The sequence below is a fragment of the Camelus bactrianus genome, chromosome 12 (genome assembly GCF_048773025.1).
Source record: "Camelus bactrianus isolate YW-2024 breed Bactrian camel chromosome 12, ASM4877302v1, whole genome shotgun sequence".
Classification (NCBI taxonomy): domain Eukaryota; kingdom Metazoa; phylum Chordata; class Mammalia; order Artiodactyla; family Camelidae; genus Camelus; species Camelus bactrianus.
The window spans coordinates 67,841,805-67,867,301 of NC_133550.1; the positions used below are offsets into that span (position 1 = coordinate 67,841,805).

The window sequence follows — 25,497 nt, forward strand, 5'->3', positions numbered from 1 at the left end:
CGGGGGACCGGGCGGGGGAGGGGAGGGGGCGGAGCAGGGGAGGGGGTGCTGGGCCAAGGGGACGAGGGGGGATCCTGGCTTGGGAGGGGGCCGGGCGGGGACGAGGAAGGGCTGCGGTGGGAGGACCGGGCGGGGGACCGGGAGAGGGGCTGGAGGAGGAGGGGAGGGGGCGGGGCACGGTAAAGGGGAGGGGGCCGGCCGGGCCCGAGGAAGGAACGTGGTGGGGTGGGACAGTAAGGGGTCGTGGAGGAGAGGGGTGGGGGGTACTGAGCAAGAGGACGGGAGGTGGGGGAGGGGAGCGAGGAGGGGGCGAGGGCGGAGGCTGGGCTGGGGTTGGGGCTGCGTCGACCGGGTGAGCTCGCCCGGCGTGTCCGCAAGGTTCAGCTCAGGCCCAGGAGGAGGCGGCTTCCCCTCGCGGCCAGTATAGTGTCCGGGCTGCAGTCGCCGGGGGCGTGGAGCTCAGTAACACCTCCCTGGCAGGCCGTCGTGACAGGCGGAGTCCCTCCAGTGGAGCAGAAATGCTGCCTGGGCGGTCGTGTAGACGCGGCGGGAGGCGGTGGGCCCAGGGCGGAGGACCTAGCCTTACAGCGGGCGCGAGGTGACCCATGCTGATCCCCGCTGGGCCGGCATGGGTGGTGTGACTTTGGGCATCAAGTCGCATCTTGGATCTCCTGTCTTCTGGGCCGTCTGGCCCTATCCTTCTCTTGGAAATAAATAAACCTGGAAGGCCCCGCGGGTACCCACGGCGTAGACCCTATTGGACCCTGCAGGGAACTGCGCACCATCTCTGCTTACAGGCCCATCCTCACGACTAGGCGCTGAGGCAGACGCTGCTGCACCCCCACTTCCTAAGGGGACAGTTTTAGGCACTGGGATTTAGCAATAAGGGATTTAGGCACTGGGATTTAGCAATAAGCATTCAGACACTGGCAGTGTGGGTCAGAGGATCCCGCTGTGTCTGCACGTGAGTCTGAGGATAGATCCCCTGAGGAGGTGTATCCTGATCACAGGAGCAGAGGCACTGCTTGGAGGCCTGCCAGGGTCCAGCCAGCCTTCACTGTCTGCTGGAGTAGGTGTCTGGGCTGGGGGCTGCAGAGAGCAGCTCAGGGTGTCCCACGGCCCCAGGTGGTCATGGTCAGCCCGCTGCAAGGGGAGGATGCTGGATGTTAGTTGCCTCGGAACCACCAGCGGGTAGGGGGCCTGCAGGCTGGCAGGCAGGGAAGGCTTTCTGGAGGAGGAGTTCCTCCTCTTAGGGGCCTGGGAGAAAGCTGGACTGGCAGCTGAGTCCTCCCCTCTCCTCCTGAGCAGGCCCAAGGAGACGGGGCTGCCGTTCTGAGCACTTTGCTGAGAGGCATCACCCCAGGGCCCCCAGGTTCTTTTCCTTATGACCCTGCCAGCTCACCTGACCCCTCTCCACAGGGGGCCTTCCCTGACCACGCAGCTAAGTGGAGCACTCACCCCAGCAGGGCTCCAGCCCCCCTCCCAGAGCACATTCACCCCCTCAGCTCCACGAGCACGTGGACTTGTCTGTCCCCAGAGTCCCAGTACTGAAAACAGTTGGACGCGTAGTAAGTCCCACAAGTGCATTTGACCCACATTATCAAGAAACTGCTGCTCAGAGATGCTGACTAGCTCTCGTGGAGGCTCGGGGCTCAGAAGTGACAGAGGTCCAGCTCTGGGGGCCCCAGCCACCTGCGCCCTCTCACCTCAGCCCGCCCTCCTCAGCCTTGCTTCCTCTCTCCTCCTCCTGCACCAGCCTTCCCTGCAGATGGAGGGAGGGTGGGCCCGAGGCCTTGCTGCCTGTGTCTGGCACTGGGGAGCCACACATACATGTTTTATCCCACCAGTTCCCCGTGATTCACTCCTCCCAGGGTGACCAGCCTCTGTTCAGGCCGTGTACAGGGAGTCAGCAGTAAGGACAGGGCAGAAGGTGGGGTGTGAGTTCTCTAGCCCCACCTCCCTTGAGCAAGCCATACCTGATCTCCAAGCGCAGTGTGGCCAATGGCAGAAAGGCCTGCCCTGCCTCCTCCCTCCCACGGCTGCTGCTTTGAGGCTCAGAAAATGTAGACATGAAACTTCTTTGGAAATCCTGCGCCAGGGTCAGGCAGTGGCTGGTATCACCACTGCGGCTCACGAAGAGGGATGGCAGGAAAGGGCCGATGGGCAGGGATGCAGGAATGCCAGCCACCCTGCGGGGGGCCTCTTCCTGTGGCCTCCCAGGGCTGGGCTCCCATCCTCCTGGTTATTCACCCAGGATCCTGTAATAGCACGCATCAGGTCATACAATCCTGTAGTGGGGGGAGGGCGGGGCAGAGAGGACTCAGACCCCCCCCCCCTGCCCTCAAGGAGCTCTGCTGGGGAGACCACAGCTTCAGCTACAAAACACTGGGGAGCCCCGAGGAACCCCTGCCTCTCTTTACTCAGTAGACTGGAAGTCCATGGGCCAGGGGCTCATGGTGGCTGTTATGAGCCGAACTGTGACCAGCCCTCCTCAATCACATGTTGAATTCCTAATCTCCAGTAACTTAGAAGGTGAGTGTGTTTGGAGAGAGTCTTTCTAGAGGTGATTAACATAAAATGAGGCCTTATGGGTAGACGCCAGCCCAGTGTGACGGGAAGTCTGACTAGAGGAGGAAGTTTGGACGCTCGGAGAGACCAGGGTGCCGTGCACAGAGAGTCAGACGTAGGGAGAGGCAGCAGGAGGGCGGCTGTCTGCAAGCCCGGGAGAGAGGCCTCAGAGGAAGCGCACGCTTTGGGCACCTTGGTCTTGGACGTGCAGCCTCTCTGAACCGGAACTGAGAAGGCAAACCTCTCTTGTTTAAGCCACCTGGCCCGTGGCAGTTTACAGCCCTGGCAAACTGCTACAGTGGCCTTCCACCCCAGGGGGCTGTCATCCTGGTGTTGGCTGGGGAGGGACCTGGCCAATGCAAGGCCCCAAGCTTAAACTAGGGTGGAGGGAAGGTACTGAAATCAGAAGTTCAGAGAGGGTTGGGCAGGGGGTCGGGCCCAGTGAGGGCTGGGGGCCCATGCCTCTGAGCACAGCTCTGGGGACATGGAAGGAAAGAGGCAGCTTTGCCCCGGAGCAGCTGCTGGGCCCCTGCTGTGTGCCAGGTCCCAGTGGGGAGCTGGCTGTGAAGGCAGTCAGAGCAGCCAACGATTACTTCCAAAGGCAGGGGTGCCTCGACCTTCTGCGTTCAGAATGCACTCTCAGCTCCCTTGCTGGTCTCGCAGGCACCTCGCCTCTCCCTTTCCTGTGCTGGGCTCGGGCCAAATGCTCTTCCTGCCTGTCTGCCTGGGAAGCCCCCTCCCCCGCCTTCTTTAAGGCAGGTGGATCCCTGGGCGGTTGACTCCCTGGGGCTTCACCCGCATGGGGCCTCCCTTCAGCCTGCAGCTCTGCAGAATGACAATGCTGGGGCCCCAGCCTGTCGCTAACCTCGTGTGTGCACAGCTGGCCCGTTCCTCACTGGGGCTTAGATGTGCCCTGGCAGGCAGCTAGGCCAGACAGCGTGGGCTCAGCTCAGCAGCCCAGAGCCCCGATCGATAGGCCAGGCCCTGCCGTGCCCCCTGCCAGGTGCTGGGTCCAGTCGGCAGGCGTGGGCTGCTGCCTGGTGGCCCGACTGCCCTGCAGCCCGAACTGGCCAGCTTGTCTAGGCCGAACAGCTTGCCCAGCCTTGGCCCACGCCCCTGGGCTGCACTGGAGCTGCCCAGGTGACGTCCCACGTGGGCGGCCGGGATGCTGAGACACTGTCTAGGCACCCAGTACTGCCACCCCACACCCATAAGCATCCCGCCCACTGCATCATCCATGCCAGGTGCCCACGGGCCCCTCCTGCCACAGAGCGCTGGCCGCCAATGGGGACCTGGCACGGGCAGCTCCTTCTAGTGCCATCCCTTCCGTGGCCTCTGACCTACTTTGCCTCTGTCCCCGGAGCCCCTGGCCGTGTTTACTGTGACAGCCACCTGCTTATCTTCCCTGACTTCCTCACCGAGCAGTCAGCGCCCGACCTGACATGAGAATGCTGCTGGGTTGGGGAGGGAGGACACCTGCACCAGCCGCACACTGGCTGCCCCTGCCCGCCACACTGCCCCCCGCCCTCCGTGCAGGAGGAGGAGCTGCCACCTGCTGTCCGTCAGGGCTGACCGCCTGGAAGAAGTGCTCTGGGGAGAGTAAGCCAGTAAGTTACAAAACGCCCTCCCCTACGTTGCTTATGTGACGCAGAGAACAACCTCCGGAAATGAGAGTCTTCTGCCCCATTTTAGACCAGGAAAGACTGGAGGCCCACAAAACTAAGCTGGCCTGCTTGAGGCCTACAGAAAGGTAACTAGATGGTGGGAGAGTCTGAGATGTGGGGCCAGGAGAGACACACAGGAGCCGCCTCCTAGGCCCCAGCAGGGACAGCCCCGGGCACTCCAGCGGGGCACACAGGACCCTCCTGCCTGACTGGCTCTGGTGGGTCCTCACTCAGACCTGCCCACCTGGGAAAGCCGCAAGCCTGGGCTGGCGGGGAGGGTGGCTCTTGGGGTGGTGGCCAGAGAGCGGATCTGAGCTGGAAGGGCCAGTCAGGTGGGGCTGGTGGAGAATAAGGCCGCAGGTGGCCAGGGATCAGAGATGCCTGCACACCTGGGTACTATGCAGAGCAGTGCACCCTGGGGGGACACTGAAGGCCAGATGGGGTTCAGTCTGGACCCCATGGGCTCCCCAGGCCTACTTGGGGGACCTGCCTGGGTTGGGTGCTGACAGGATGCCTGGCATTGTATTTAGCAACAGCTCACTTAATCTTCAAGGTGACACTGCTCTGCAGGTGAGGAGACAGCCCCCGCGAGGTTAGGGCCTGGGCCTAACCCAGTGGCAAGGGCTGGAATGGGGAATGACACACGGGGCTGTGAGACTTCGAAGGCTGCCTCACCACCCCTGCCACCCCCAGCCATCCTGTCGGCAACATTCCAGGTTTCATCTCCCCACGGGGAGCAGTTAGGAGGCCCCGAGGCCCAGCCTGCCTGGGTATAGTTTGCTCGGCAGCAGACCATCCTGAGAAAAAGGCCGGCTCCTGTAGGGTGAATTCTGGGCCTGCTCAGGGTGGAGGGAGCCTTCCCCTCCCTATCTCTGCAGCTGGAGGAGCGTGTGTAGCTGCTGGGGTCCTTAGAGGCAGGGGACACCCAAGGCAGGGGCGGGGAAGGCTGAGAGGCATCTGCACGCAGGCCTCCCCTCCCTCAGGCCTGGAGTGGAGTCCACTGCTGCTTGATGCAGCTTGGCCTTGACTCCTTCCAGGGTGGGGGCTACCACAGTGTCCAGCCTTGGGGGCTTGGGGGAGGAGTACCCCAGAGGCTGCCATAGATGGTGACATCTATGACCCCACATGCTGCTGAGTGGCCTTTGGCTGTGTGGAGTGGGATGTGGGGGTGGGGAGCCTGACCTGGTGCCCAGGGCTGCCGGGCACACAGCCGGGGCGATGATAACACAGGAGAGCCGTCAACTGGGATTTTCAGGCTGATGAGGGGGCTGGGTAGCTCGCTCGGCACGCATGTGTATTTGCCTTTTTATATTCAAGGTTTAGAAAAAATAGAAGCAATTACAAAGGCTTGGGAGACAGGTGATCTGAGTCAGCCATGGTGGGGGAGGGCAGCACTTAAGTTCCATTAACCAGGGACAGGAGACAGGTGGCTCTGGGGACAGGAGGCTGGGCACGGGGCAGCGTTTGGAGCCTGTGCACCCCAAGGAGGAAGAGAAAGCCTGCTTCAGACGGACCCAGGAAAACGCAAACACCACCTGGAGGAAAAACGATCTTAAAGATGAGGAATAAACAAACACAATCTGGGTTCAGTCCAGAAGTTTTGAAAGAAACAAGGAAGCGACTATTGAGTCCAAAAATAAAACCAAACCAAACCAAACCAAAACAAAAAAAACCCCATACACAAAAAACAAAGGAGGAAGAAGAAAAATCAATGGAAACAATATAAATTACAAGCCCATCTTAGGCAATTACTGAGATCAGCTACTGTGGAAGCAAGACACACCAGGGTGAAAAGATTGCTGGGCGGTGCTGGCTGGCCGGAGGACACAGGCCGGAGGGACACCAAAGAGAATACAGGGTGAGCTGGGAGCTGCACCTCACACGCACGTTTGTGTAGCAGGCCTGAAGACCAGAGGGGAGAAGGGCACCAATTGTGAACTTGGGGCGTGGGGCTCAGATCAGGGAACCTGGACCAGCTCGCCCCACCCCCTTTACAGATGGAGAAGCTGAGGCCAGAGAGGGGCAGCGACCTCTGAAGAAGCCCAGGAAGTCGCCATTCCTCTGACCCATGCTCACTGAGCCCTACTGTGTGCCAGGTCCTGACATGTGCGGGGTCAGAGCTGGACAAGGTGCCTGCATGTAGCTCCCTGTGGGCCTGGATAATCGAATCATCACAGGAACGCATGTTTCATGAGGGCCTGCGGTTAGCACCAGGAGGGACGGCCAGCTTTGGCCCTGAGAGCACCTAGCAGAGAATCCCCCCTGGTCCACAGGGTCCACAAGGCCCCCTGGGAGAGGGCGTGGAGTTGAGGTCTGGAAGGGGAACCAGGGGAGCGCTGGAAGGCTGAGAGGGCCGGAGGCGCCCAGGGTCAATGATGAAAGTCCTCATAGAAGAATGCGTTTCACAATTTGCTGCGGTGGTAGCAGTGCCCACCTTGAAGTGACAGCCTGCTCTGTGTCAGTCAGACCCCTCCCAGCACCCCTTGGAGATAAGACCAGTGGGCTCCACTTTACAGCTGAGGGAGTGGAGGCTCAGGGACCGCCTGCTGCTGGAGCTGGTATTTGAGCCCCGCATTATCTGAGCTAAAACACACAGGCTTTCTGTTTCCAGAGGCAGACCCCCACATCAGCAACAGAGAGTGACTTTAACATTGTTTCTGTTTTAAAAACATCCAAAAACTCCTCAAACAACCAAACAAAAAGATAAACAAGAACCCGTTAAACCCTTTCTGAGATGCCCTAATGTCCCAGGGCCGCAGGAGCTGTGTTTAGGTCCCTACGCGGGTCCTTTGCTTGCCTGGGTTGCCAGCGGGAAGGTGACAAGGGAGCTGGGCAGACAGGCCAGCCTTAGGGAAATGTACAAGTCTTGCATCTTACCTCCAGAACTCCTTACAGGAAACTGCTGTGGCTTCAGGAGCGAGATTAACAAGCGCACCTAGAACTGGGGGGGGGGGGGGGGGGATATAAACACACCTGGGAGCGGAGGGCGTCCTGCAGAACTCCTCCAACACGCTGAGCTCCCAGCTTTCACTCGGTGGCCAGAGGGGTCCTTTTCAAATGGAAATCCAGATTCCTTCCAGATTCTTCCCCTGCACCCTCAGAGCCCTCTGGGCGTGGCCTGGGCCTCCTCTCTGCTCCTGGCTCAGCTTTCTAGGCAACTGGTCTCTTGCTTCTTGAACCTCCAAGCATGATCCCACCTCAGGGTCTTTGCCTGCGACTCTGTCCTAGTAACCGAGCAGGACCCTCTGGGCCTTCCTGGAACAGACTCCCCCCCTCTCCCCACCTCCACCGTGCCCTCCGCCTGCCTCTTGTTTGTAGAAAACTTTAGTCTCCTAGGCTTCCCCACGTTCCAAAGAGGACATTTAATCAGAGAAGTGAGAAGATGCAGGGGGTTGGGTGTAGCTCAGTGGTAGAGCCAGTGCTTAGCATGCACGAGGTCCTGGGTTCAATCACCTCCACTTAAAAAAAGAAAATGCAAAAAGAAAGGAGAATGGTCAAGTAAAAAAGAAAAAAGTTTAGTCATAAAGCAAAGTCAAGGACCTTTAGCTCCTCTTCAGAGGTTATAGGTCATATTCTGAGCCCTGTCCTTCGAGCTGTTTTGCAGAGGCTGAAACCCCCACCAGGGGGAGGAAGTTAACTGTGCTGCCCACAAGCCCGGAGACCCCAGACCCATTGGAACCAGAAGCTTGATGATGTTGACTCCCCATGACCTCACCACCCACCGATCAGAACAGTGTCCACAAGCTGGTCACACACCCCGCACCTCCCCCCCAACCCAATCCCGGCCTCCCTGTCTCTAAAATCCTTTCCCCGGAAGCCTTCGGGGAGTCTGGATCTACTGAGCACCAGCGGCCTGGGCTCCTTGCTTGGCACTTGCAACAAACGCTGCGCGTGCCTTCCCCACAACCCGGGCTCAGTACACTGCTATACTGGGTGCGGGCTAGCAGACCCAAGTTTGGCTTGGCAACATCCTGACCCTGGACCCTGGACCCTCAGCTGGTTGCAGGGCTCCCATCTTCCTTCCCTCCGGCCTACTTACATGTCCAGTGAGAGACTCCCGCCTGCCGCCTCCTTGATTGAGCTCACCCCTGCCCCTCTTTGTTTTTCCTGAACATCTGTCAACACTTGCTGAGGCCATAGGTGTTTCTCTGTTGTTCACTTGAGGCCCATCCTCCACGCTGGGATGCGGGCTCCACAAGGCAAGGCTTCGTGCTGGACCCCCAGTGATCACATGTATGTGAGATTATGGGCTGGTCTGCCATGGTTACGCAAAGAGTCTTGGGTAGATTAAAACACGAATCTCAAAGGTATATGGCTGGCAGAGGCTGCTCTGGAAACAAAAGATGTATAAAGGGTGAAGCTGGGGAGATGGACACCCTCCCCTGCCCTGGGGCCCCGGCCGCCTGCTCTGTGGTCTGCAGTCCTGCTGGAAGAACAGCAGCTGGGCGACGTCTCCCGGGCCCGCCCCACTGTTTGCTGCCCGCTGGCGTCACACCTCAAGTGCTCCTGCGACATGTCAGCCCCCTGCGTGTCTGCCCGTGCCGCCTTTCTGCCGGGCTGCGTCTCAGGCACACTGCGCAAACCAGCACAGAGAACACGGCTGCCCAGCGGGCGGTTTATCTGGGGGAGCGATCCTGGGGGCAGGAGCAGGGGCCTGGGGGCAGTGGCGCCGGCCAGCCCTTCCTGCGGCCGGGCTCCATCCCGCTGGCCAGCAGCCCTGTCGGTGGGGCCCCGGGGTCAGCCCGCCCCACGTCCATCCTCAGGCTCCCCCCGAGCCCAGGGTGTGCGCGTCCTTGCACTTGGCTCTGCTCTTGCAAGGGTCCGGCCTTTTCTCTTGTGGACGTCACGTGCCTGGTGTGAGAGAAGCCTGGGGCAGAGAGGCGGCACCCAGTGTGGCTGAGCCTGGCAGGAAGGTTGTTAGACCTGCACCTGTGGTGCTGCAGCTGCTGGAGTGAAAGGCAGGCGGCGAGGCTGCGAAGAGGCCTAGGTGACACAGACCGGGAGGCCCCGGAGGCCCGGGGCCTTGTCTTTTTCAATTTTGTGTTCCTGGTGCCAGTACAGAGCCTGGCCAAGTGTAGGTATTCAATAAATGATTGCTGAATGAGTGAATGAGTGAATGAAATGTAAGCACAGGGAAGTCAATGGAACAGTTTCGATTTGAAACAAAGTGGAGTTTAAGTCAGGGGTTGTACGTAGAAGCACTGACTGGGGCAGATGTTAGGGCGTGGTGGGGGCTGGGCCGGCCAGACAGCCCTTGCTTGTCAGGAGTCAGGGCCCCTCAGCTCCACGTAGGGAACGGATCCTTGTTGTCAGATTGTTGGGGCTTTCAAGAGAAGCCAGGAGCCCACATTTTGTGAGTGTGTGGGTGTGAAACCTTGTGATTTTAAGATTGGCCACTAATTCCAATCCAAAATATAAAATGTTTGGCAGGACAACAAAGCCTGGCCAGAAGCATTCAGAGACCAGCCCGTTTGTGACACCTAACTTGAAACCACAGAAGTTAAGCTAGATTTAAAAAGTCATTATTCCGTGATAGAGACTGAGGAAGACAGAGCAGCAGTGAGTAGGTACACATGCCTGTGAGTGTGAGCTACTGCAGCCACGTCAGTGCACAAGGAAGCTGTGGCCATCAGTCATCAGCCGCTCCCACCGCCCCGACGTGTGAGCAGGACGCTGGCCCTGGGGAGCTCAGGTGCAGATCAAAGGAATGCTTTCAATGAGCCCAGACTTTTGCACCTTCCCATACAAAGAAAAGGGCTAAATTCCTTAACTTGAGAAGTTTGAGAGAGGTTTTCTTTAATTAACAGTAATCTTCTGATGTTCTGACTACCTGGTCTTTGTTGTAAGAGCTCCTGTGTATCCTGGCTCCTCCCCGCCTCTGCAGCGCAGTCCCTCAGCGCTCCCTGGGAGGCCGCCTCCCGGGCTCAGGAAGTCTGCCAAATAAACCGTAACTCTCAGCTTGAGGGTTGTACTTTTTTTTTTCTGTCGACATGCCCCAAACAGCACAGAGACAAAACTATGAAGGAAAACTTTTTAGAGAGGCAAGGAGAATATAATGGGCAGGAAGGTACTATATGGAAATGGTTTTAGACGGGAGCCAGAGCCACACAGAGCCTTGGCGACAGGCACAGAGGCCCAGGCTCAAAATCCAGGGTGCAAAGGTCACTCCAGAAGTAGGAGCAGGCAGAAAGCACATGGGAGCCATGGCTCCAGGGGGGTGGGGAGGATTGCAGGGGAGAGTCTGGGTTAAGCTAAGTAACTGGGGTCACAGGGGACCAGAGAAAGTCCTGGCCAGGGTGGCTGGGCCAGGCCACATATGTAGGTCACAGCCAAGGGCCAAGCTTTGCTTTCTCAGTGGTAGCTTCATTGAGATATAGTTCACACACCATACAATTCACTCCTTCAAAGTATACAGCTCACTGTTTATTAGTATATTTATCATAATCGGTTCTAGGACATTTTCATCACCCATAAAGAAATCTGTCAACTGGAAAAAATGCACAACCTAAAAGCTGAAAATTATGCTTTATTCAGCGGACTTGCTGAGGACTTAAGGCCGGGAGACAGCCTCTCACAGAGCTCTGTGGGACTGTCCCAAACAGGCAAGGGAGGAGCCAGGAGATACAGGAAGTTTGGCAAAACAAACAAACAAAACCCCAACAAAAAACAAAACAAAGTCAAAACGAACAATCAGGTAGTCAAACATCAAAAGATTACTGCCAGTTAGAGAAAACCAGACATCTCAAGTTAATGAACTTAGCACTTCTCTACATACGGGAAGGTGCCGGCATCTGGGCTTAATGGAATCATTCCTTTGATGTGTGTCTTAACTCTCTAGGGCCAGTGTCCTGTTTTCCTCTGTCCTGAATCCCCTCGGGGTGCACAGCCGGGGTGGCTGCAGTGGCTGAGGGCTTGATGGCCGCAGCATCCTTTGTGCACTGAGATGGCAAGTGACACTCTTTGTCCACACCTCATACCCCTTAACAGTTAACTTCCTTGCCTTCCCTCGCCTCAGCCTTGCCCGGCTACTAATCTACTTCCTGTCTCTATGAATTTGCCTGTCCTGAACCTTTCATGTAAGTGGAATCACATAACATGCGGCCTTTTGTGACGGGCTTCTTTCGTCTTGCATAATGTTGTCACAAGTCATCGTGTTGTAGCAGGCGCTGGGTCTCCATTCTCTTTATATGACGAGAATGGACAGACCACGCTTCATGTATTCATCAGTTGATGGGCCTTTGCTTGTTTCCACTCTTTCATGGCATGAATTGTGGCGCTATGAACGTTTGTGGACAAGTTTTTACGGGAATGTGTTCTCAGTTCTCTAGGATGTGCCCTTAGACGTGGAACTGGTGGGTCACGTGGTAACTCTGTGCTTAACTGAGGAGCCACTGGATTGTTTTCCACAGCGGCTGTCCCATCTTGTCCTCGCCAGCAGGGCTTGAGGATTCCCATTTCTGCACATCTTTGTCAACATCTGTCATCACCTGTGTTTTCGGTTATAGCCGTTCTACTGGGTGTGCAGGATATCTCATTGTGGGTCAGCCTGGCTTTATCAGTAATAAAGCTGACAATTTGATCTGTTTGTCTTTGTGTCTCGTCTCACTTGGTTCAGAATGTGCGCAGGGTACTATTTACCAGCCCCCCAAACCCCAACCACTGCCTCTGTGCCCCCTTGGGTACAACAGAACCCCCCCGGGGTGCCCTGTCCCCAGTGTAGACTTCTGCCTGAGCTCCTGAAAACCTAGGTCCACTCATCTCTTCTTCTTCTCCTCGTAATGAGCTCCCCAGGGCAGATACCCATCCAATTGCCCAGCTGCTGGGCCCAGTGAATAAATGTCCGGGCGTGCAGGGGCCACAGTTGATTGGTGATGTCTGCCACTGGGCGGAGGGAGCAGCAGCACAGGTGTGGGGGCTGTGTGGAGTCAGGTTCCCAGAAAGCTCCAGCTCCAGGGTCTGACGCTGGGCTCTGTAGAAAGGCTTTCCCAAGAGCACAGTGATCATGGCAGGACTGAGATCTGAAACAACCACCACCACATAAGGAATCACGGGCAAGGTGACCATCAAATCCACACTGATATTTCTTCAGAAGAGATTTACAAATGGCCAATGAGCAGGTGAAAAGATGTTCAATATCATCAGTCCTCAGGGAAACGTAAATCAAACTCACAGTGAAACACCATGTTACACCTGCTAGGTGCTATAATTAAAAATTGAAAAAAATCAAAACTGGGGGGTGTAGCTCAGCAGTACAGTGCATGCTTAACATGCACGAGGTCCTGGGTTCAATCCCCAGGATCTCCATTAAAATAAACAAAAACCTAATTACCTCCCCCACCAAAAAATAATAAAAATAAATAAAAATTAAAAAATGGAAAATAACAAGTGTTGACGTGGGTGTGGAGAAACCAGAGCCCTGTACGTTGCTGGTGAGAGTGTAAAATGGGGCAGCCACCGTTGAAGACAGTTTGGCAGTTTCTCAGCAAGTTAGAGTTTCCGCATGATCTGGCAGTTATGTGAAAGCAGGGACTCAAGCAGATACTTGTACGCTCATGTTCACAGCAGCACTAATCACAATAGCCAAAAGGTGCAAATGACCCAAACGCATGTCCACAGATAAGTGACAAACACAGTGTGGCACATCCACACCATGGAACATTGTTCAGCCGTAAAAAGGAACGAAGCACCAACACAACATGGATGGACTTTGAAAACATGATGCTAAGTGAAAGGAGCCAGGCACCAAGGACCACCTACTGTGCGAGCCACTGGTACGAAATGTCCAGAAAGGGCAAATCTGTAGGAACAGAAAGTAGATTAGCAGTTGACAGGGGCTGGGGGGAGGGGAGGGGGGAGGTACTGCTGATGGGTACAAGCTTTCCTTCGGGGGTGACTGAAATACTCTGGGACTAGTTGCCCAGCATCGTGAATGTCCTAAATGCCACTGAATTGTACACTTTTCACTGGTTAAAATGGCAAACTTTGTATTATGCGTATTTGACCACAATGACTCCTACAGCAGCCGCCCAGCAGGACAGCAGGGTGTCCCCAGAGTGGCTGTGGCACCAGAGGTGCAGACAGATGAATTCAGGCCAGGGCGGTAAAAGGCAGAAATGACCAGCACAGTGACTGACAGGATGTGGGCGGGATGGAGACCAGAGAATCCGGGTTGACGCCACCCTGTGTCTGGGTGGATGGGTGCCTGTCACATGGGTGGGAGCACATGCGAGGAGCAGTTTGGACCTGGTGATGTCCGTGGGATGTCGCATGCAGTTGTGCCGTGGGTCTGGGCTGGAGGCCACGTCATGTCCAGACTCCTTGGTGAACAGATGGGAGTGAATCTGCTCAGGGAGAGAGAGAGGGGCCGGGAGCAGGGGCCCCACGTCCTTGTGATCGGGGGCAATCCTAGATCATACTCACCGTACTGCCTCAATGCAGCAGGTGCCTCTTTCGCTCGGGAGAACCCTTGCTGGGCGACGACTCTCCTGGTAGCCCACCACAGCTAAGGGCAGGGTGGCGGAGGAGGGGCCGTGAGCGAAACCGACACGGCCCAGCTGGGGTTGGGGGGAGGCAGGGCTGAGGGCGCCCACAGGGGCGGTGCCAGCTCTGAGCCTTTGCCCTCAGCCGCCCGAGCCTCAGCTGCCACACAAGTGCAACCCGGCTGGTGATTACAGAGCAACGTGGCTGAGAGCTCAGGGCTCAAGCCTGCACTCAGCCCGGGAGGAGCTGCAGACCTTGGACCAGGGTTTCTGCACCTTAGCACTAAGGACATTTGGGGACGACCACTCCCTGGGGCAGAGTTGCCCCGGGCACTGGAGGACGTCCAGCAGTGCCTTCTGCCCGCCAGAGGTCAGGAGGGGCCCCTGGGTGGGCTATGACAACCACAAATGTCTAGACATTGCCAAATGTCACCCCACTGAGAACCACCGCCTTGGACACATCACGTACTGTCAGTGCTTTGGTTTCTTCGTCTGTAAATGCAGATACTAAAGGTGACCTCCTGGGATGCCGTGAGGGTCAGATAGTATCACAGACACAGCGCACGTGGCACATCGTAAGGGCTCCCAGTGTCAGTTCCGACGGGAAGAGGAGGTTCGGAGTCTCGGGCCTGGTGCTGGGGACACAGCAGGTGATCGGTGATCACCCGGGGGTTCTGGCCGTGTCTTTTGGAGACTGGCTTTGGGGAAGGAGCCCAAGGCAGCTCTGGGAGAAATGCTCAGGAGCGACCTCTGGGTATTCCTGCTGCCATGACACTTGGGTGGTCCTGGCGGCCCCGCAGCCTGAGCCGAGCGCCCGCCCTGGGTCTGCCGCTGCGCTGCCGCCCGGGCGGGGTGCTCTGAGGCAGTGGGGAGCCGGCTTCTGTGACCGCCGGAAGGGTCCTAGTCTTTCTCCCTGCAGGGCAGCCACTGACCAACTCAGCCGGGGACTCGCTCCACAGTGGGCACACCAGCAGCGTCCACCCCTCCTGGCCTGCCTGGGATGTCCTGGTCTCGGCACTTGAAGCCCCACGTCCTGGCAAATCTTCCCATTTCGGGTGGGCGGCCACCCCTGGCTGTCCCGACCCAGCTTCCCCAGCCTTCCCCAAGCGTGCAGCCGGGCGGCGGGGCCCCTGGGCCACCAGCTCTCCAGCTGGACACACCTCAGGCGGCACCGGTTGGGTGACCTCATTTAGGCCCGGAGCAGAAATAGAACACGCAGCACCAATTAGCAGCTGCTCGTGAGCTGAGGGCGGCAAATCCCCCACAGCCTCCCCCAGGACAGGCGGTGCAGGGTTGTGGAAAATTCCACACGCGACGTTCCTCCACTGGTGGGAGGGCTGTGAGGATGGGAACACACTCAGCTTTGCCTCCTGCTTGTCTGCAGGCCAAGGGTGAGAGCCTTTGGGGCCAGGGGAGGCGCAGACCCCAGGGATCCTGATTCTGCGGGGTGGAGGTGAGATTCTGCGCTTCCCACACGCTCCCCATGCCATCTGGGCACAGGGTGTCCTCGCACTGCTCAGTGAGATGAGGTGGGGTCCTGCCTCCCTCTGCCCCACCTGGGCCCTGAACCCGCTCTACACCTGGCCTGGGGGCCACCTGCTCACTGCCCTGCCCTAGAGGCCAGCTGACGCGTAGACGGCTGGGCAGGGCCTGGTACAGGCTGCTGCTGCCGGGAGCTGGTCTCTGCCTCTCTGTCCACTCCGACTCTGGCCTCTTGGACCCACAGCAGCTGGCCTGGGCAGAGACCCCTGGCTACGTGCTGAGGGACTTCCTCTGGTCCAGACTGCTCGGCTGGCTGGCCAGGTGACCTTGGGCCATTCTCATCACCTTTCCAGCCCCGCCCCGCCCCATCCTCTGTCCTCCCCTCTAGGGGCTGCGTCCTGTTAAGAGTGGAGGGGCAGCAGAGACAACGCCAGCTGGGGAGTCAGGGGTGCTGGGACTGAGTCTGTCTCAGCCTTAGATTTACTGCGAGTTTTGGGGCCTCGACTTGCCCAACCACAAAGTGGGGGAGCAGAAGTGAGGACTGTAAGGAGCCCCCGGGGGTTCTGACACTCTGAGTCTCCTGGGCACTTCCTGGCCCTTGGCACTCGGCCCAGGGCCTCCCACACTCTGTGCTCCGACCTCTCGGGAAGCAGTGGGTAGGAAAGGCCTGAGTTCCAGGTGCACAGAGCTTGCTCTGTCTCCTGCTTAAACTCCTGCAGGAAAAAAATTCACCCTTTCCTCACTCTATTCCTCTTTCAAGAAAGAAACAGGTGGAAGCTGGCATGACCATGAGTCACAGCGTGAATTCAGATCCACAGGAAGACATTTAAAGGATGCTGCCACCTCCCCCATGGGGGCAAACAGCCTGCAAGTCAGGGCCAGCTGATTCCCCACCCCGGGCTCCCCACCCACACAGCGGGGGCAGGAATTCCCCGGGAGCTTGCAGGCCTGGTCGGAGCCTGAGAGGAAAGTCAGTGTGCTGTGGTGAAGTGGGATGGGCTTCAGGGTCACGTAAACTGATTTCTCAGCTATTCACAGAGGACTCCCGAGTGCTGGAGGTCCCATCCCGCGGCAGGCCTGCCTTCACCCCCAAACCGATCAAAATCCCTGGTGTGACGCCGGCATCTCATCAAGGCAATTTCCCACGTACTGTCCCCTCTGAGCTTTAGAAGAACGCTGTGGTCATCACCCCCAGTTCACAGCGGGGAAGGTGAGGCTGGGGGAGGGGCTGGGATGCATCTGGATCACATGCAGCTGGGGCCACCTGACCCCCCGCCAGCTCTCTGGCTGCACATGGTGTGGTGCCTGTGACTCAGGGGTGCACAGGAGAGAAAGGGAGAGGGGCGCTGGGGAGCTTTCGTGGGACGTGGGTCCCGGGCGTCCAGTGCGGCAGGGTGCGGGGGCCTCGGGGGCAGGACTCCAGGTGGCGGGCACTGCCTCTGTGGGTGGTTACTGTGAAGGAGCTCAGACAGTCCTACGGCAGGGGAAACACACCCAGTCTCTCTTCCCAATTCCGAATCCATCGGTTCCTCCTCCGTGCCGCCCTGGGTGGCCTGTGAGTGCGATGACTCAGGCCCGTCTCGGCTCCCACAGCCCCGCCGGGCCCTGGGCAGGACGCCTGGCCTGGTGGACGCTGGGTGTGGCCAAGGCGGGCAGCCGTGGAGGAGCGTCTGGGGTCAGCGGCTAACAGGAGTGACCGAGGAAATGAGGAAACAGGGAAGCAGGCAGGGCCCACACTCGGCCAGGTTCGACAGGTGCTCAGTGCCCGGCCTTGGCTGGGAGCCCCAGAGTGGCAGTGCTGGGACGTGGGGCCACAGCCGGGCTTTAACAGCTCCCAGGAGTGACCCACCAGGCAGCCCTTCAGCAGCTCACCTGGGGCTTCAGTCTCCCTACTTCCTTCCTCTCTGCCCCTGCCCTCTCCCTCCCCTCTCCTTTGAGCTGAAGGAGAACCCCGTGAGGTACTTTATGACACTGTTTTACAGATGGGGAACGTGAGGCCAGAGGGCGCTGGGGCTTGCTCAGGCATCTTCCCCCTTCCTTCCCTCCCTCCCATGTCCTGCACAGGGCCTGCCCAAGCAGTGCCCCTTCTCCTGGACTCGACACTGACATTTATAAGCCACGTGGCCCAGCTGCAGAGCAAGAGCTCTCCCTCTGAGCAGATCCCGTGGCCAAGACGGACCCGGCAGCAGGGCTGGGGTGAAGGGCCGGGGTGAAGGGCCAGGGAGGGATGAGGGGGTCCCAGGCCTGACGCAGCCCCTCTGGGACAGGGGTCCTAGTTGGGGGAGCCCCTGAGACCCCCACAGCCAGAGTGATGGGGCAGGAGTGGGAGCGGGCATGCAGACACAGCCTGCCGCAGGGACTCACAGATTCTAGCCAAGAGGGGCACAGAGGAGGCACCACAGGTGACTTCGGGGGGCCCAGCTGGTGCTGCCAGGCCCATCAGTTGGGAGGGCGCCTGGCATCGTGGACCCCTGCCAGAGACCCCTCTCTGCTCGCCTTTGCTGGCCTGGACGTCTGTCCTGCTGGCCACCACTGTCTACACACTGCCTGATGTTCAAGGCTGGGGCTCCCCTCTGCCAGGGGCGCACAGCAGGCTGCTGGACCTGGGAAGCCCTGGAGGGTTTGGGAAGGGCACCCAGGGCCTGGCTCCCACGAGGCTCCTAGAACTCTGTCCAGGCATCTCACTTCAAACCCGGATGCATTCCTCCTGACCAGGCACCATTCCAAGCAGCCTCCCGTGCTTGATAATTCTGCTGCCTGTGGCTGATTCCTGGCTGCCCGTGGCCCAAATCTTGCTTCACTCTGCGCCACCTAGAGATGGCTGGAAAATGCTGCATCAAGGGAATTAGCCTCCGAGCAGAGCCTTCTTGCTTCCTGGTGTCTGGGAAGGATCTGGAGTCGTGAAGGTTGAGGTGGGCTGGGGGCCAGGAGACCAGGGGGCCACGTGTGAAGGAGGAAGCACAGCTGGGAAGAACTCAGCTGGCTCTGGGAAGGGACTGAGGATTCCTACACAGAGGCTGGCCCTGGGGCTGTCCCCTGGGGCGCCCCTCCTCCACCCCAGGTCCAGCCCTTATCCTGCCCAGCCCTGCCCAAGCCAGTGACTTCCTGTTGTCCCTCTGCCCCCCCGGGGACCACTGTAAGCACTTTGACGCCTTCCTGTGGTGGCTGTCATGTGGTCATCCATCCAATTCACACCCCATTTTGTAGTGGCGATGGGGTCTGGGAGGGGCTGACCCCCTGCTTTGCTCCAGGGATGGGCCCCAACTGGCCTCAGCCAGAGTAAGGCTATGATCCTTTACAAAGCAATTGCCTCAGGGACAGCAAGTATCTGAAGTCTAAACTGAGCAGTGCGGGGCACCCTCCTGGCTACTGTGGCTGGTTCAGGGGTGGCCTCACTGGAGTGAAGCTCTGGGAGGCAGAACTCTCACTCCCCTGGCTGTGACTAAGGAAGCCCGTAGTCCTGGTGGTTGCTGGCAGCCATGCTGTGACTACGAGGGAAGCCAGTCTGAAGACCAAGTCTGCCCACAAAGAGGGGCAGAATCCAGACCACCGCTGAGAAACGGACCTGCAGCCCGGATTGGATTGTGTCAGAAGCCCTTCTCGCACCTGGACTTTCTAGTTGCCGAACCAGTAAATCCCCTTTAGCGTTTAAATCAGCTAGATTATGTTTTCTTCGTCTAGAGACATCTTAACTGAACCAGTGACATTCTAGAATTTTCTTTTGTCTGTACATGTTAAACTTTTTCCAACAAGAGTGTAACCTGCCTTGTCCACTTAACAATAAACTGTGAGCAACCCTGTTAAAAAAACAGAGGTGGAAATCATCATTTTTAATGGCTGCGCTGTGGCACAGTGGTGGCCGCGCAATTCATTTAACCCATCTCGTCTGTAGTGGGACGCTTAGATTGTTTCCAACTTTCGACTGTTTTCAGTAGTTGACAGAGAGCACGTACCTTCAGCCATCTGCCCAACCACCTCCTCAGGACGAGCTCCCAGGAGGGCGGCCGCAGTGTCCAGGTGTGCGCGTGCGCCCAGGGCTCTGGGCTCATCCTCAGCAGCGGGATGCCGCTGACACCCCGCCGCCGCTGTGACCCGCTCCTACACCGTTACCAGCATCACCCTTTTCCATCTTCGCCGGCCCACTGGCAAGTGGTATTTCATTTACTTTTTCATTTATTTTTTTAAATTTTTTTAAATTAAAAAGTCCCATTTTCATTTGACCATCTGCCACTTGTATTTCCTCTTTGTGCCCTTTGATGTATTTACTCAAACATTTAAAATATATACTTCATCAAAAAAAAATCAGACTGCTTCCTCCTGGGGCCTTCTACTTCCTCATTTCTCAGATTTCCACATGTTGGCACTGGCGTACACTGTACGCCATACGCGGCATATATTCTGTCCAATTACAAAAACATTCACAAACAAGGTGGCATTTTTAGGGGTCAAATCAATCGCTTTGTCAGCATGGCCCCTGCCTCAGGGGCTGGTGCCGGTGCAGGAGATACTGAGGTCCTCCCCAGTGTCCGTGCCAGCCCTCCCTGGTTGGGGAGCGGCCACCAAACTGGGAAGGGTCCACTCCCATGGCAGCTACACAGAGGCACACTCACTGACCACGCCGGTGTGGTATCGCCAGGCCACAGTGACTGGTTCAGGGGAGGCACGTGACCCAAGCGGGCCGGCAGAGGCACCTGGTGACCTCAATGGTCATGCGCCTTCTCCAAACACACAGTCCCCTCAGGACATGGCCAAGTACACAAGCCAAGACACTCCCTTTAGAGTGTGAGCTGATCTGGACTGGATTTTGTCTTTTCTGCAACTTCCAACATCCCAACTTGTGGAGAATTTAGTTGTACTAGGACTGGGATGTCGCTAGGTGCAGACCCTCAACTCTGAAAGCAGCTGAACTGAAGTTAGGGGAGGGGGCGGGAGGGAGAGGCCCTGTCTCTCATGGTGGGAAGGTGGGGACCCTTGCTATAGGTCATGAATTATTGTGGTCGGCTGAATAACGACCCCCCAAGATCTGCACATTGCTCCCTGGAAACTATGAGCATTACTGTATATGGCAAAAGGGTGCTTGCAGGTGTGATTCGGTTAAGGGCCCTGATGGGGAGATCAGCCCGGGCTCCCTGGGCACGTCCTTGTGAGAGTGCCTGGGAGCCGTTGGTGAGAGAAGACGGCGTGACGACGGAGGCAGAGGTTGGAGGGGCCCGCTCTCAGGATGGAGGACAGGGCCACAAGGGAGAAAGCAGTCTCCCTTGGAGCCCCCAGAAGAAGGCAGCCCTGCCCACACTTTGCACTTCTGAACTCCGGGGCTGAGAGTAGCTTGTGCTGTTTACGGGCACTTAGTCCGGGGCAATTTGCCACAGCAGCACTGGGAAATGTGGGAAAGGAAGGCAACTATTACTCCCCCCCCCTTCACGTGGGGGCGCAGGCCACGGGGGCGGGCCCTCCACGCAGGCGTGGCCGTCTGTGCCGGTGAAGGGCAGGGAGAGGCTGAAGGAGCTGAGTCACGGAGGGGAAGACGCAGTGCACGGGGGCGGGGCGCATGTGCCTCCTTCCTCCTCCTGTCAGTGCTCTTGTTTTCACTCAGACTCCTGTCTCCTCTACAGACAAGCAGTGCGCGCTTTTCCCACACTGACAGTTGGTTTGGCCAGAAAGTTCAGCTACTGAGTGGAGGGGTAGAAGGCGAGTGGGCTCACACACACAGATCTTTGGCAGCAAGCTCAGGAGCCACGGCTGATGGGGGACCCCCGGAGAGTTTGGGACAGGAGACACTGCCTTAGGATGAGGTCCGTGTGCGGCGCGGTGTCGGGTGGGTGGGGAGAGGGGGATTGGGAGCTGGGCAGGGAAGCTCTGCATTCTGAATTTCAGGTGGCACTCAGGGCCCCCCTTGCCCTGGGCATCCTCTCTGGCCACCAGGATCCTACCCAACCACTCTCCAACAACAAAGCCTGGGAGTTTTAGGTGGAAGGGTGGACACCCCGTCAAAACCTCCGCTTCCCAGCATCTCTTGACTGGGGTGGTCATGAGGGATGTGAGTGGAAGTGACAGGCGCCAGCGATTCACTGACACGTCAAAAGCTCAGGGAAAAAAACAAGTAAAACCAACGAAATCACTGAAGTAGGAAGTAGTAAGTTTATCGAGCACTCACCAGAAGGATAGTTTGCAAACCAGGCTCACCCAAACCAAGATGTGGAGCGAGGCTCAGAGGGACGTTACGAAGCCGCCCACATGGTCTGAAGGCAGTGAGTGAGTGCGCTCCACAGTGACAGGCTACAATTTCCTTAAATAAAAGAGAACTGGTCAGTGGTCACCTCATATCAACTTTGGGGAACAACTTAAGTTTCGCTTATGATTTTCAGACAAATAAGCAAGAAGTGACCCAGGTCACGTTAGCGTCACTTGTCTTGGAAAATAAGCTGAATTAAGCTTTGCTTGTATGACTAAACTGGTTTTGTCTGCTCAGGGAATTTTCCAGTTTGGCCTCTGTTTGTGTTTGATTTGAGCACACGTATTCTGTGTGTGGGTCTGAGTGTCTGATCCACCTACAGGAGGCCCTGCAAGGCCTGGCACCGGCTCAGGGAACCCACTCTACAGCCAAGGAGGTGGTGGTGCTGTGCCCATGGCCACTGGACCCACTGGTCCTACAACATATCCTGCCCCACCCTGAGGCTGTGGCCTGACAGAGCAAGGAAACAGGCTTTCCGCTCGGAGCCCGCGACCTGCAAGGACGGAGCACGGCCTTCAGGACGCAGCGTCCAGCCTGCACAGTGCTGTGATCCTCTCAGTGAGGACAGGGCTGTGGGAGCCGGGGGGAGCAGGAGGCCCTGACTCTCATCACTCTCAGGGGCATCCGTCTTTCCTGTCCTCCCCGTTCTGGCCTCTCCTGGAGGTTCCCAATCCCAGCACGGGAGCACTTCCAGAAAAAGACGCGGGAAGTCTCACTGAGCTTAAAAGTTACGGCTGCTGCCTACTCGCTTTGGGCTCCTTGTGCCAAGAGGAGGCAGCAGGCAAGGAAAGGGGTCTTCTGACACTGGAGGAGGCAAGGATGCTACCGCACGGTGGGGGCAGAGAACGCTTCTGGCATCTACACGAACCACTGGGTTTGATGGAATATGGGCAAGTCCAGCGGCCATGACCTGAGAAGGGCGTGAGGCCTCTCTGACGAGACCAGTGGCTGTGAGGCCTCTCGGATGAGAGACTGGGTCATCCAATAGGTTAAGAAACCTAGACCAGCAGAGGTGCTACTGGGGTGGGGGTGGGGGAGGGAGTCTACAACAGGTAATGGTGGAGGGACAGCACGGGTCACTGTCGTGGCTCCAGGATCCTCTTGAAAGTCTCCCCAGTAAAGGGACTAACCGGAGTCCTGGAGATGTTGCTAGATGGCCAACTTACGTGGAGCCAGTGGACCTGAGTGGTGCACAGGGCGGGCAGCGGCAGACGCTGCCCTCTGCTGCCCAGACTCCCCCTGGAAGACCGAGGCTCTCATTTCCCTCAGGGCGGGGAGTATCGGCTGCTGCTGGTTCAGCAGTAAGTCCCTCCTTAGGAACTGCGCTCAGCAGAAGGGCACTTCCTCCTCTTCCCAGGGGCAGCCCACATTCGATGACTGGTCTGTGCAGCCGTACAGACGCTCTACCTGCTCATCTCAATTCAAGACACCTCCGGGGCCCTCCTGGGTTGGCCTGATGCTCCATGGCAGCCCCTCAGCTCAGCTTCTCCCCACTGAGCCACCTTCATGCAAATATCCATCTCACCACCTGTTTCCCAGGGACCCAACTTGCATCACAGATGGAGCCACCCTAGATCACCACCTGTTACGCAGCGTCCAGTCCTCTCTTGTCTCCTTGCTTCAGCGATGATGCTTCCTCTACCTGGAACGGCTCCTTGCATTGTCCTGTCGCAGCTCCTCCACCTGAAACAGCAGCCCCAAGTCGTATCAGTCGACCTGCCTCCCCGAGCCTCAGTGAGGGCTATTCATTCACTGTCGCATCATTTACAGTTGCCTTTTCCAACTAGAAAAGTTACAGCAGCTCAGTGCATGACAGGGTAGGAGCTCCATAATTATATTTTAACGTATCACAAAACAATTTACACATGCAGAACGCCATAAAGAATAAAACAAACACCTGAATGCACTCCATCTGCCTCAAGAAATGAAGCATAATACAACTGAATCTTCTCTGAATTCCTCAACGTTCTCAGCAGCACACAGAGGCAACCACATTCCTTAATTTAGCTTTCCGTATTTTTACTTAAAAAAAGGGAATTACGTGGTATCATACCATGTGCATTCATAGTCAACTTTTTTTCACTCAAAATTGCTTGTGAAATCCATTTGTTGACATGTGCAACTTATTCATGTTTACTACCATAAAGCGTTCTCGGGAACACTAAGTGTGATCGATCAGCCTTCCCCAGGAGCCACGTTTCTAATGAACGTTCCTGTCTCTGTGCACAGGCAAGTCGCTAGAGGGTACACAAAGGAGTGGGATCGCTGGGCTGTAGAATGTACGTACCTGCGACTACTAGAAATTGCTTACGGCCTCCCAAAGTTACTGAATGAATTTATGTCCCATCAGCAGTGAATCAGCACTCTGCACTGCTCATGAATCCACATCCTCGTCAACTTGGCACTGACAAGATTGTGAGATACTATGCCAGCCTGTTAAGTGTGAAATGGTACGTCCTTGGTTGTAATTTTATATTCACCTAAATCTTAGAGAAGGTAAGCCTTTTTTTTTTTTTTTTAATGGAGGTACTGGGGATTGAACCCAGGACCCTGTGCATGCTAGGCATGTGCACTACCACTGAGCTATACCTTCCCCCTGCTCAATCGTTCTTTGTCGCACAGATGAATGAAGGCTCTGCACATTTTTCCCTGTGTTCCCACATCTGTCGTCTGGTTCCCGCGCAGTCCCACTCCTAGCCTCCCTCTGCCGCACCCCGGGTGTCACGCCCGGCCTTCCACCAGAGAGTCCTTCACGTCCACCCCTACCATGCCCCTGGCGTTTTCTGGAGATTCTATCTTGACTGTTTTTTGATTACGTTGCTCATACTGCTGACCTATGCCTGACCACTGGTTCTGGGATTTCACTCAGGCCTGTCCTCCCCTGTCTGACCCTGTCTCCTCATCTGGGGACTAATATGTCCTCTAACCTAGTGCCTGGCTGATGCCTCACATCTGACTTCAAACCCAACGTATCATAAACCAATCCTAAACTTGGTTCCAAACAGGCTCACTGCTTGCTTTGATGTTTCTGTCAGCGGTGGGAGTTATCCTTTGCTGAGACAGTCTTGAAGCCGTCAAGTCAGTCTTGGTCTCCCTCTTACTCCTTCCCCTAAGAGACAGTAGATGAGAAAGCATGAGGTCAGTAATGAGGAGCAACCAAATCTAAAATGTTACAGTTACATCCAGTCAGTCACGAACTGCTGTCATTTGTTCCTTTGTAAACTCTATCCTCTTAGTCCTGCTGTCACTGCACTCACTGATCCTTGTGATAAGTGGGACCGAGCTGGAGAGAATCCCCAAGGTCCCCAGCGCTGAGGGCATGGAAAATCTGTAATCAGAGAATACAGTCAAGAACCAGCAGAGGTGTGTCCAGGAGCCCCCAAAAGCCATGCTGCAGCTCCAGTCTGAAATGCCAGTCCCCGACCCTCAGTTTTGGTCTACGGCCGATAGAAATACAATGCAAACCACGTACGTAATTTCAAATTTTCTGGTAGTCACATTCAAAAAAAAGAAAGAATATGAAAATAACTTTAAGCAATACATTTGACTGAATACAACATACACAATATATTGTCACTTCAATATGTAACCACCATAAAGATTAACATTTTCATTCCTTCTTTTGTACTAAATCTTTGAAATCCTGGGTGTATTTTACCTTCACGTTTCAAGCGGCGATAGCCAGGGCCCAGGCAGCGGAATTTCTCTCGCTCCAGGCGCAGCGCTTTCTCAGCCGCAGCCGGGCCTAGCCCCACCCTCCCTGCCCCGGCCACTTCGTTAGGCTGTCACCCCGCGGCTCTGTAAGTCGGCCACTTGGTACTTACCGGTCCCTCCCAAGTGCGGGCGACACGGCCTCGACCACCACCCGCAGCGGGAGCTTTCGGTTTCCGCGTCGCCCTGCCCTTGGACAGGGCCACTGTTCTGCTTCGCCCAGTAAGAGACACCTGGGCAAGAGTCCGGGCCGAGCAAGTCAGCCGGACGAGACCACAGCCGCGGTACCCTCTCCGCCGAAACGCCCCGAAGGCGCCCTTCAGTGACGTCAGGTGCCCGCGCCGTGCGTCACGCGCGCCAT

General features: G+C 57.0%; 1 long non-coding RNA gene across 4 annotated transcripts; it reads right to left on the bottom strand.

Annotated features, from left to right (window-relative positions):
- Positions 1-58: 58 nt before the first annotated feature.
- On the bottom strand, positions 59-25,464 carry LOC105073013 (uncharacterized). 4 transcript variants are annotated; one of them, XR_012511008.1, is made up of 5 exons: positions 25,250-25,437; positions 23,008-23,108; positions 13,476-21,479; positions 7,206-13,029; positions 59-5,767 (listed from the first exon to the last, which is right to left on the bottom strand). It is a non-coding gene; the product is annotated as an uncharacterized LOC105073013 (long non-coding RNA). The 4 variants fall into 4 exon arrangements; XR_012511009.1 differs by lacking the exon at positions 59-5,767 and adding an exon at positions 5,999-6,134; XR_006726778.2 differs by lacking the exons at positions 59-5,767; positions 7,206-13,029 and having other exon boundaries at positions 13,044-13,573; positions 21,348-21,479; positions 25,250-25,464.
- Between the last annotated feature and the right edge of the window lie 33 nt (positions 25,465-25,497).